The sequence below is a fragment of the Cetorhinus maximus genome, chromosome 21, assembly GCF_964194155.1.
Source record: "Cetorhinus maximus chromosome 21, sCetMax3.hap1.1, whole genome shotgun sequence".
Taxonomy (NCBI): Eukaryota; Metazoa; Chordata; class Chondrichthyes; order Lamniformes; family Cetorhinidae; genus Cetorhinus; species Cetorhinus maximus.
In genome coordinates, this window is record NC_135899.1 from 36,812,369 (window position 1) to 36,825,446 (window position 13,078).

A 13,078-nucleotide genomic window follows, 5' to 3' on the forward strand; every position below is an offset into this window, starting at 1 on the left:
CAACTGTGTCTCTGCAAGATGTGTGTGTGACGACCTTTGCCAGAATGTGCACAGTACTCTGCTGCGGAGTCTGATAGGGCGAGTGCTGAGGTCCAGAGTGTTGTGGCAGCAGCTCCCCACATAGATCCAGCAAGTTTGGTCATGAAATTGTTTCTGGTTTTGAAATTTGCTGCAGTTTTCTTCAGATGTTCCCGGAAGGACGGAGTCCGACCTGGAGTCTCTCCCAAGTATGTTGGGTTGAGATCATGCTTTAGTCTCTGGCCATCCATGTAGATGAACAATTTTTTTTGGCACTGACATTGTGGAGCTGGAATACACTGGATATGGATTTAGAAGGATTCAACGTGAGACGCCATGTGCTGAAGTCGTCCATCAACTTTGTAACATCTTCATTCAGGATGTGGTCAAATGCAGGAGGATGGAGCTTGGGTGGCAGAACAGGTGTCATCAGCACAGCTGAACTTGTGGGACGTGGTGTCTAGCAGGCCATTTGTATATGTGTTAAACAGGGTTCCCAAGGTGGACTCTGAATTATCTATCACAATGGAGTTTCAACAACTGTCCCGAACCAGGCTGGAAGCATTCTGGACAGCTTTTGGATCAGGTGTATGAAGCTGTGAAAGGTGGTAAAGTTCCTGGTGTCAGCTGGAATGGACATCTTAAGGGATTGTCTTCAATCAGTACTGCTGATTAGCCATTCTGCTTTCATTCACTCATAAAAGTTCTATTGTTTAGGCCAGTTCTAACGGTCTGTCTGGAATAAAACTCGAGGAATAACCCACTCTTCCCAGGAAAGCTCAGTGTCAGATTTAGTGAGGTTTTTGAGCTTGTTTTCAAATCCCTCCATGGCCTCCCCCCTCCCTATCTCTGTAGTCTCTTCCACCCCTCAGTACTGCACTGGAGTGTCAGCCATGATTTTTTGGAATGGGTCCTGGAATGGAAATTGAACCCACAATTTAGGAATTTTATTTCTAAGTTACATCAAAAATTCAGGATCTTTAATGCTGGTTTATTAAACATCACCCAGGAAGCTGGTACCAACCACAGAAATGACCACGGCCCCAGATGGGAATAATGAGAGTGGTGAGTTTCTGCCGATTGCGCCTGTTTGAGGCGGCTCTTCAAATTACACTCAGGGCTTTTGGGTGTTCAGGCACCAACAGTCAGTCATGTTCATGACTCCAGTCTACATGTTGTGGTCAGCAATTATTTCAGCAAACTACAGGCCCACAGATAATAGTTTATTTCAGTTGTGTCACATAAACAGGAGAAATAGTTGAAACAGTTTAATATAGTCAAAATTACATTACCTCAATAATATTGTATGGAGTTTCTGCTTAATTTTTTCATCTATGATAGTTTAAAATGGTGAACTTTCTCTCTATCCCTCTCATCTTTAAAATGCTGGAGGAGGAGTGAGAGGGGAGGAGAGAGAGATTGTACAGAGGAAAGGGAGGTAAGAGGAGAAAGGTTGAGAATGCAATTGGAAAGATAGAGGTGAGAGAGAAGGAGAAGGAATGAGGAAGAGGAGAGATAGCAGAGTAAATGACTCTGCAGAGTAATTGACTTCACTAAATTTAATACAATACTCAGATAACAGCAGCAGCTGTGACTGGAGTTTGATGGAATAGCTGCTTCCCCAAGGTGCTGGGAGTGATCGATAACACTCACATGACATTGAAGGTCACCTGAGGAGACTCTCAGAGCTACCTGAACAGAAAGCAATTCCCCTCCTTCATGTAGTGTGTAATGTCCGTCTGAGAATACTCCATGTGAACATCACTCACACTGGATCATCCCACAATGCTTTCATTGTCAGGAACTTGGACATCAGATCCATATTCGGGGAAGGGGAGTGACCTGATGGTCAGCTGATTAGGGACAAGGTCCATCCCTTCCGGGGCTGATGCCACCATTTCATGCCCCACACACTGAGGAGGTGGTGTTGTTTATTGACACCTGTGTCTCGCTGAGGCAGCTCACAGAGAGAAGCTAGTGGGATGTTGAAGAATGGTTTCAGGTACTGGCTACACCTGTGGGTGGATCACACCCAGAGAGAATGGTCACAATCATCCTCGTGTACTGCACACTGAACAATATAATCCTCAAACAAGATCTAGACTGGTACATTCCAAGGGAGGAACCAGGAGAGGTGAATGGACCGGGACATCCCGGGAGAGGGGAAGGGACCAGGACACCCCGGGAGAGGTGAACGGATCAGGACATCCCGGGAGAGGAACCGGAACGAGGTGGTGCTGACCCAGAAATTGGAGCTGAGGGGAGGTGAAGCTCCACAGGACACGACCCCTAGATAGGACAAGCTGTAGGGGCAGGGGGCAGATACACAATGAGTCTCACCTCATGCCCCACTGTGCTCCCCATGCCTTACACATCACAGAGTCTGACAAAACCAGGATGTTGAACTTTAAACAGAGATGATTCACTACAATATCCAATTATTAAGTTTTAATGTTAAATAGATTGAATTAAATAGATAGAATTGTCCAGTTCCATAAATAGAGATAAATGATGTTTTCCACATTTCAGCATATTAACAATATTAATATTTCGTAAACGTTCTTATATTTATTCTGGACGTTTCACTAATTGGGAAGTAAAAAGTTTCATTTTGAAGAAAGTGCAATCATTCAAACAATGTCAGCAAAGTGCAAATGAGCAAATAATTATTCAAAATGTGAAATCAACTCTGTCCTTGGACAAGGAGGAGAAAGTGGAGGTGTCCGTTTCTCTCCAGACTCCTCGCTCAGCTCCCATGCCTAGACCAGCTCTTCTCCCTGCTGCCCCGTGCACTGTGTGCCAGACATTGTGCTCAGTGAGTCTCCCTGCTGCCCCCTGCACTGTGTACCAGGCACTGTTCACAGTGAGTCTCCCTGCTGCCCCCTGTGCTGTGTACCAGTCACTGTGCTCAGTGAATCTCCCTGCTGCCCCCTGTGCTGTGTACCAGGCACTGTTCTCAGTGAGTCTCCCTGCTGCCCCCTGTGCTGTGTACCAGGCACTGTGCTCAGTGAGTCTCTCTTCTGCCCCCTGTGCTGTGTACCAGTCACTGTGCTCAGTGAATCTCCCTGCTGCCCCCTGCACTGTGTACCAGGCATTGTGCTCAGTGAGTCTCCCTGCTGCCCCTGTGCTGTGTACCAGGCACTGTGCTCAGTGAATCTCCCTGATGCCCCCTGCGCTGTGTGCCAGGTATTGTGTTCAATGAGTCTCCCTGCTGTATGATGAGGAATGGAGATCCGATGGGCTCTGGGACTATGACTCACTTTCTCTCACTGCTGTCTGTTTCTGGACAGAGAAGCTGCTGCAACGACTTGAGGACTGAGACTCTGAGGGTATCCATGCAGCTGGTGAGGGCTCTGGCAGGGGCTTGGAAAAGGACATGGGGTCATGTGAGGGGTGAGGGACAGAGTGAGAAGTCAGGCAAGGGGTGTGACCTCGGAAGTGTGGAGAGAGGCCGACAGAGAGATCGGGTGAGGGGTGAGCTATGAAGCAAGAGATGAAGGCTAGGGCGAGAAGAAAGAGATCATTCCCAAGTCACTACCCCAGTCGCAGAGTCACTCTCCAAACATTGGGTCAATCTTCCCCCTACTGTGCCCCTCCCTCCTATGCCCTTCTCTCCTGTATCTCTCTCTCCCTCTCTCCTGTGCCCTTGTCTGCTGTGCTCCTTCCCTCCTGTACCCCCTCCTCCTCTGCCAACTCTTTCCTGTGCCCCTCCTTCCTGTGCCCCCTCCCTCCTGAACCCTCTCTCCTGTGCTCCCTCTCCCCCGTGCCCCCTCACTCCTATGACCCTCTTGTCTGTGTCCCCTCTCTCCTGTGCACCCCTGATTGCCTGTGCCACTGCCTCATGTGCCTCTTTCTCCTATGTGTCTCCCTCTCTCCCCTGTGCCCGTGTCTCTCCTGTGCATGTGCTGATCCCGCCATCCCTGCCTTTGATGCTGTGGGTCTTCCTCTTCCAATTTGCTTGTGTCTCAGGTAATAATCCAGAGATTATTACCTTTGTGCTTCTGATTTTTAATTTAGCCCTGAGCTGCTCTTGCTCCCTCAGCAGAACCTCCTCCCTGGTCCTATCTATGTCATTGTTACCCACATGGACCATGAAAACTGGATCCTTCTCGTCCCACTTAAAGTTTCCATCCATTCCTGAGAAGATGTCCTTAACCTTAATCTTCCAGCTTCTGTTCCTCATAAAATTCAAACTGAGAATAAACCTCACTCACCTTCCACGTGGTCAATGATATGTTAGGGTTTTACTCTGCTCACAGTGCAGCTCTGTCTAACTGTCATTTATTTTGGCTAACTTTTCTTAGTGAGCTGCAAACCACACGAGATCCAAACTGCAACTAAAATCTCTCCCAGAAAACACCAGATAAATTGAAATCAGAGAGCCTTCCTAGACTCCACCCATCTGCATGATGATGAGCCTGTTCTGGACTGTCCTCAAACTGACCTTTGAATCAATTCTCCCTTATTTACAATTTGTTCTTGGACTTGATGAAGTAAATGGGTTTTACAGCCTTTCAGGGGTCACTGAATGCTTTTAAACTAATTTAGCTCTAACTCCCAAAACAAAATGATCTATCTGGACTGTCAATACTGCAAGGAGTGCAGACATCATGTCTCCAGCTCTCCAGCTAAGTAAGCCCACCTGCTTTCTCTATTCTGACCTTTTTAACCTACAATCAAAAAGTTATATTCCCAAAACTAAAAAATTATATTCCAAAACACACAAACCATGAAGTAAGTATTCACAACATTTCCCACCAGAAGAAAATGAAAATGTGTCACCAAGTGACACATTTACTTTTATTTATACCGTGTAGAATATTACACCTTACAATATGTTACATATTCTAACAATTATCTGATCACATGCAATACACGCAATAATCATCCTCCTGATGTTTTCTGAAAGTTTTCTTCTTACAATATTTATAGTCCAAAGTTCCATCCGCAAAAGAAGATTCCTCATTCTTATTCAAAGGTGAATTTTCAAATTCAGACCTTAAAACAGTCTGTGCTGATTTCGGCTTTTGAACCTCATTGGTTGCCCCAGGAACATCATTTACAATTTCTTCTTTGATCTGATGAAGTGTGTGTGTGTGCAACTTGGTTCAGCTTCTTGCAGTTAGAGCACTGCTTTCAGTTGAAGACTCACTGCCCTGTGTGGAACCTCTGATGGAACAGGAGATCCGATGAACTCAAGCATGATTTGTCACACACCTCACCTGGAAAAGGTAGCTCTGTGTGAATGTATTGGTGTGTACAGAGGGACGATGAGGCCGAGAATGATTTGTCACACACCTCACACGTGAATGATTTTTCCCCAGTGTGACTGTGTCGATGTTTTACCAGTGTTGACAGTGTGAAGGTGTTCATGGAGCCACTGTCTCCTGTTACTTGACAGCTTGTCCACAATTCTTGACAAGATTTGGTAGGACTACAGAGCTTTGCTCTGACCTGTTGTTTTTGGGGTTGTTTGATTTGTTTATTACCTGCTACTCTTGGTGTTTAGTCTGCATGTAGCCCTCTGTATTACTAGGAGAGAGAGAGAGAGCAGGAAGATGAAAGAGGAAGAAGATGTAAAATAGGAGGAGAGGATAAGGAGAGATAGATCATAAGAAACAGGAGCAGGATTAGGCCATTCAGCCCATCAAGCCTGCTCCTCCATTAAAGAAGAGTTGCTGATCTGATTGTGGCCTTAGCTCCACTTTCCTGCCTGTCCCCCATAACCCTTGACTCCTTTGTAGATCAAAAATCTGTCTAACTCAGCCTTGATCTATTCAATGACCCAGCCTCCACTGCTGTCTGGGGAAGAGAATTCCAAAGACCAATGACCCTCTGAGAGAGGAAATCTATCCTCATCTCAGTCTTAAATGGAAGACCCCTTATTTTTAAACTGTGTCCCCTTGGTCTAGAAGGAGCAATAGAGAGGAGAAGAGAGAGATGTAGGATAGAGAGGATGAGATTGAACGTCGAGACATCCGAGGAAAGGAGCAGGAGGAAAGCAAATAGAGGACAGGAGAGAGAGAAGAAGAGGTAGGTCAGAGAGTGAGGAGTAAAGAGGGGGGGAATAGGAGAAGGAGGAGACGATAGGAGGAGAAGAGAGGGGTAAAAGACTTCCATTAAATTCAATACTACACTCAGAGAGCAGCAGGTGAGGTCACTGGAATTTTATGGAATAGCTGCTTCCCAACGTTGCTGGGACTGATCGATAACACTCACATGGCATTGAAGGTCACCCGAGGAGACACTCAGAGCTACCTGAACAGAAAACAATTCCCCTCCTTCATGTAGTGTGTAATGGCCGTCGGAGAATACTCCGTGTGAAAGTCACTCACACTGGATCATCCCACAATGTTTTCATTGTAAGGAACTCGGACATCACACTCATATTCAGGGAAGGTGAGTGACCTGATGGTCAGTTGATTAGGGACAAGGTCCATCCCTTCCTTCTGTGGCTGATGCCACTATTTCATGCACCATAAACTGAGGAGGAGGTGTTGCTTACTGATGCTTCACTTTCCAAACATTCAGACAATCTTTTCTCTCCCGCTCAGATGTCCTTTTCTTGTGTGCCCATCTCTCCTTTGCCCATCTCTTCCTCCCTTGCCTGTTCCTGTCCCTCATGGGCCCCTGTCCCTGCCGTCCTCCCCTCCCCCCTGTGTCCCTCTCTCCTATGACTCTGTCTCTCGCATTCTCGCTCTCCTGTGCCCCTCTCTCTCTTTCTCTCCTGTACCTCTTTCCTTTGCAAGTGCTGATCACACCACTGCACGTCATCACTGCCTTGGATGCTGTGGGTCTTCCTTTTCTAATCTGCTGTCAAACACATCCGAGGCTACACATCCCACACTGATCTTGTCAGTTTGAAAGCCTCTGAGGGTGAAGAATGCTATTCCCAAACTAGAAATCTCTGTCAAACATTTAACAGGGGGAACTGAGACAGCAGCTGCAATAAGTGAGGTTTTACTCAGGTGGGACAATGACAAGTTTAAATCTTCACCTGACCTGCTGTTCAAAATCACCTCCATTTCATTGGTCAGTTTCCCAAGCTTCTGGAAACTCATGGTACTCCAGAAATATTTGGATTGGCTGTGAGAGACGTCAATCAGAGAGCCCACTCACTCTGCCCATTCTCTACTCTTCTTCCACATCTGCTTCACTTCCTGTAGGGACTGAAAACCAAGTGAGGAGACAATGAGTGAAGGAACAGAATTTATAAAAATCACATCAACATAATATCCACACTAATGTTCACGCAGTCTGACTATCCTGTGGGGAATCAGGTGTGGAAATGCCCCTTATGCTGTGTGAGAAGATCCAGCTGAGAGAGCTGTTTACTCGGTGCTTTGTGCTGAACTGTCCAACTGTGTGTTGGATATTGAATGTGTTTATTTGAAGCATTTCCCTTTTGATTTACAGGCTGAGTTTTGTTGATGGGTCATTACTGAATATGAGAAGGTGAGGTGTAATTATCTGGGAGGTGCAGAGTGTCTGAGGATTCTTACTGATTTCCTATTGTTGAGTTCTGTGTGTGTGTGTTGGTAGCTGATTATTATCCTGTGGACTGTGAATGGTCAGTTCTGTCTGTGTGTTGGGATCTGGATGTCTCCTGTCTTTTCAAATCCCTCCAAGACCCCGCCCCCGCCATCTCTGTAACCTCCTCAGAAAAGAAAAAAAAGACTTGCATTTACATGGAGCATTTCACAACCACCAGATGTCTCAAAGTGCTTTACACAGAATGAAGTACTTTTGAAGTGTGGTCACTGTTGTAATGTAGGAAATTTGGCAGCCAATGTGCGCAGAACAAGCTCCAAAAGTTTGTTCACAGTCTTGCAAAGCACCTTGGGACATTGAACTGTGTTAAAGGTGCTATATAAATGCAAGTTGTTGTCCATTGTTGATGTGTAAAATGTCAGAAAATGACCTGGCATTCAGTGGGAGCAGTGTGATTCGCCTCATGGTTCACTATCCTACTGACCCTCACTGTGAAGCACTTTTCCGGGGAGGGGGCAAACCTATTGTAAAGGGAGATAGGGTTATAACCTATAACTGGCAGCAGAGCAGGGTAGGAATGGCTGCACACTAGTTCAAACTCAGTGTGTCACGGAGCACTGAAGGATGTACTTTCAGGCTACGGTTCCCCCTCCCTGCATGGACAGGGTCGGGGATGGGGTTGAGGGTAGTTCTTGATCTCAGCACAGATAGAGAGGAGGCAACGGAGAGAGAGGCAAGTGGCAGAGAGGGAGTCAATGCTGCTCCTGACATGTCTATCTTCCGGTTTGATGATAATCCTGGAATGAGGGCTGTGCTGGGCTTTGAGATTGTGGCAGAATATAATCCTGCTGCTGCTGATGGCTCACTGCACCTATTATGACACAGCTGATGGTAAATGACGAGCTGTTCAAATCCCAGAGGGAAACTTGAAATAACTGTCACAACCAATTTTTGCAATTTGCATGTTTCAAGTTGTAGGCTTTGAATTCAGCAGTAATTAGATGATCAAGTCTCAAGAGGTTTTTATAAAACTAAATTAAACATTAATTAAAAGATTGTAAGCACATAAAAATGTCTAAAAATTACCACTATAATAACTTCTAAAACCCCCCTAATTAATCTGACTCCCAGTTACACCTCCGTTAAGACAACAGTGAAACACATAGATTTAAACAGACACCTGACAAAGCACACGCTGGACAGTCGCATTCAAAATGAGTTTCTTTCAGCTCCGAGACCTTGCAGACAGCAGCTTGAGGCTTACAGGCTGGAGGCTTTAGATCTTAGAATCCCTCGCCTTTTACCAACAGCCTTCTCTTCCGTCATACATATTTTCCTCTTTGAATGCAAATTCTCACTGTACCTCTTGTAACAATGAAACCCTTTCATAACACCAATTTTATTAGTAATTCGAAAAAATAAACATGTTGTTTGGCTTCTTCTGGCTCGGTGTAATGTTTCACCCATTCTTTTGAATGGTTTATTTAAAAATGTAAATTGCCCCCGTTACATTTTACCTTCTAACTTCTCTATGTTTACCTAATTAACATTTCAAACCTACTTCCTTTCTACACATCAAAGCCTCTAGACCAGCTGGTTTTAATCCAATTAAGACACACATACATAGGCACAGACACCACCAGAAATCCAATTTAAGATAATTTCCAATAACATTATAGACAGTATTGTATCTTCTTGACACACCTTATGGATACCCAGTTTTGGGATCTGTCTTTAGTCTACTTCCCTAGTGATGATTAAAATGGTGAAGTACTCATTCATTAATTGGGAGGGGAGTGGTAGTTTTCCTTGAACTTGTTTGACCTGAAGCCATGAGACTCCGGGGAGTCAATATTGAGGACTTCCCCACCTGCCAGTGGGATGGGACATACCCAGGGATGATGACGGAGGAGTCTCGGTTGTTTTCAGATTGATACGATTCAGTGAGTATCACTGCTACTTGACCAGTCTGTGGGGTAGCTCACTCACTTGGGTACTTGTCCTCAGACCTTGGTAAGAGAGACTTTACAGATTTCACTGGGCTGAGATCACCTTAATCTTATTCTGACACAATGCCAAGATTGACAAGATCTATCTGATTTCCCTCTTATTATTGGACTTTGTAGTGATTGTTTATCATTGTTTGCTGGGCCACTTCAGAGCGCAGTTCAGAGTCAGCCATGTTGTGAGGGACTGGAGAGCAGACCAGGCAGTTGTAGCAGGTTCCCTGTGTATCTAATTTCCCAGGTTAAACCAGAACCCTTCAATTAGCTACACTGAAGCAATATTTTCCTGAGCTTCTAGCACTTCCAGCCCAGTGTGTTTTCTTCAAATAATTTTGGAAATAAAGGAGAGAAATTTCAAAATCTCTATTGAATTAACATTTTCCTGAGTGTTTTTTAGGGAAGGATAATATTTAGGTTTTTCAGACAACCTGAAAGTTTTCATGTTTTTATTTTGATTCCATTCCTCAATTTTCAAAATTCATTTTCACAACATGGAGTGGTTGAGGTGAACAGCATAGATGCCTTTAAGGGGAAACTAGATAAGCACATGAAGGAGAAAGGAGCAGAAGGATATGCTGATAGGGTGAGATGAAGAGGGGTGAGAGGAGGCTTGTGTGAAGCATGAACACCAGCACGGACCAATTGGGCCGAATGACCTGTTTCTGCACTGTAATTCTATGTATGTAACTTTCTGTTGTTGGATTTGAACTCTCAATCTCTGGATTGTTAATCCAGCAATTTAGCTGTCCTACCTGGACACATTTACTGAAACATTAAAGCCTTCTTTAAAGATTTTACCTGAAGGCCTCAGCCTTTTCCAAAAGCCTGGGCTTGGATTTGATAGTTTTGCCCAGTGCTGTGGCTGATAGTTGGATTTGGGATGCGCAGTCTGAGCGAGTGCAGTGTATCTAATTTCCCAGGATAAACCAGAACCCTTCAATCAGCTACACTGAAGCAATATTTTCCTTAGCTTCTAGCACTTCCTGCCTAGTGTGTTTTCTTCAAATAATTTTGGAATACAAGGGGAGAAATTTCAAAATCTCCATTGAATTAACATTTTCCTGAGCATTTTTTATATTAAACACATACTCTAAGGGTAAAACTGGTTTGCACCAGCACGAATCAAGCTCATAGTGAATTGATAGCCCATTTTACACTCCACCCGACTGTCTTTTCCATTGCCCTCATGGTGCCTGGGAAGATGGGGGCTGGGTAGAGGAAAGAAAGTAGCCACGTTGTCTACCCCTGGTCACTATCCAGCATCCCTGCTGGAAACAAAGGGTGTGTGACAGTCAAGTGAGGAAATAGAAAGGACTTGTATCTGATCCCCCATACAGGGGAATAGCAGACTGGTACTCACTGTGGAACAGTCTCTAACTGAAGAGTCAGCCTGTTCAGCAAAGAAGGAGAGAGAGTTGAAGGAAATCATGTTTCCTTTCCCTGTTTTACAGAAAGATTGCACCGTACTACACCAGAGAATACAAAGAGGATAGACACCGCTGTTAGATCCTGACTATCACCCAAGGAACAACTGCACAACTGTGTGAAGACACCCAGTCCCTTCACAGCATTGCTCAACACAGAGAAGGTTGGGCAGTGAAACCATCACCTGGAAATCGGTCAGGTTGGGGAGCTTTGGCATATCATCAGATCTGAAATTGGTCAATGGTGTGGAGCCTTCCTTCAGAACCAACCTTTCCGAAGGTTCGGCTGTGGGTGATCGGTCAGGGTGAGACTGGGAAGAAGTGTGAGTGGGTTTCAAGTGTGGTGAGAACATCAATCATTCATCGAGCCTCATGAACCACTGACTTATTCCTACAGGTGAGAGGCTGCTCAAGTGCGAGGAGGACTCCACAGGCTCATAAGATCTCCTAACACACAAGGTGCATCTGTTAGAACCATTGTTAACACAAAGGCAGCCACATGGAAGGGAAACGATTCAAGTTTGATATTTGTGTTAAAGCTTCTGTGGAGTCCACGAGACTTTTGAGGCACCAGAGCATTCACACGGGAGAAATGCTTCAGTGAGAAGGCTTTCACTCAATCCTCCCATCTTCTATCACACCAGAGGAAGCACACAGGCAATAAACCCTTTATGTGCAAGGTGTGTGATAAATCATTCTCGTGGTCATCAACCCTCCACATACATCAACGCATTCACACAGGGGAGAAACCATTCACGTGCAAGGTGTGTGACAAATCCTCAAAGTTATCGAACCTCAGTGGACACCAACGCATTCACACAGGGGAGGAATCATTCACATATGAGCTGTGTGACAAAACATTCTCACAGTCATCATACCTTGGCAAACACCAAAGCATTCACACAGGGGAGAAACCATTCACGTGTGAATTGTGTGATGAAACATTCTCACAGTCATCATACCTTGGCAAACACCAAAGCATTTACATCGGGGGGAAGCAATTCACGTGCAAGGTGTGTGACAAATCATTCATGTAGCCATTGCACCACTGCAAACAGCAACGCATTATCACAGGGGAGAAACCATTTATCTGTGAGGTGTGTGACCAGTCATACTCGAGGTCATCGACCCTCCACACACACACCAACGCATTCATTCCAAGGAGAAACCTTTCACGTGTGGGGTGTGCAGCAAATCATTCTCGGATTCATCAAGACTCCTGCTCCATCAGCGGATTCACACAGGGGAGAAACCATTCACATGTGAGGTGTGTGACAAATCATTCTCATGGTCATCGGACCTCTGAAGACACCAATGCATTCACACTGGGGAGAAACCGTTCGTGTGCAGTGTGTGCAACAAATTGTTCCCAAGTTCATGGAACCTTCTACTTCAGAGGATCCACACAGAGGAGTAACCCTTCAAGTGTGAGGTTTGTGACAAGGCTTTCACCCATTCTTCCGTTCTCCTGAAGCACCAGTGGATCCATACTGGTGAGAAACCATTCAGCTGTGAGGTGTGTGATAAGGCGCTTGCACAGTCAACGTATCTCCTGGTCCATCAGTGCACTCATATAGGAGAGAGACGCTAGTGGTGTGAGTTCTGTGATAAAGCCTTCACACAGTTGTCAGACCTCCTGGTGCATGAGTGAACCCATTTGGGAATCACCGAAACCAAGATCTTCTGCAAATTGTGGTCAATGTGTGAACCTCTACACAGCCTCACTGCAAAGGATGTTCAGTGGTATTGGGGCACAGAACAAGGAGCAGCTTTCACTCACATCAAACAACTAGTGACGACAACGCCAGTGCTGAGGTATGATGATGTCAATGATGAAGTCACCCTGCAGTGAGATGCCAGTGAAACAGGACTTGGAGCAACCCTCATGCAGCAAGGACAACCAGTTGTATTTGTATCTACAGCGTTAACACAAACTGAACGATGCTATGCACAGATTGAGAAAGAGAACCTGGCTATTGTTTTTGCTTGTGAGCATTTCAACCAGTACTTGTTTGGGAGAGAGAAAGTGATGGTAGAGTCTGACCACAAGCCACTTCAAAGCATCTTTTTCAAGCCGCTTCTATCTGCTACAAAGCATTTACTTCGGAGGGCAATAGAAGATATTAGTAAGGGATGACC

At 45.2% G+C, this 13,078-nt stretch overlaps 2 protein-coding genes and 1 long non-coding RNA gene across 3 annotated transcripts in view; 2 read left to right on the plus strand and 1 right to left on the minus strand.

Annotated features, from left to right (window-relative positions):
- Positions 1–13,078, minus strand: part of LOC144695222 (uncharacterized) — a 579,912-nt gene that overhangs the window by 185,783 nt on the left and 381,051 nt on the right. The window lies entirely within an intron of this gene.
- The window catches only part of LOC144695213 (uncharacterized), a 288,845-nt gene that overhangs the window by 163,672 nt on the left and 112,095 nt on the right, over positions 1–13,078 (plus strand). The window lies entirely within an intron of this gene.
- LOC144695293 (uncharacterized) overlaps positions 11,207–13,078 on the plus strand; it is a 226,234-nt gene continuing 224,362 nt past the window's right edge. The window contains exon 1 of the long non-coding RNA XR_013579922.1: positions 11,207–11,336. This is a non-coding gene — a long non-coding RNA (uncharacterized LOC144695293). The remainder of the gene's footprint in view (positions 11,337–13,078) is intronic.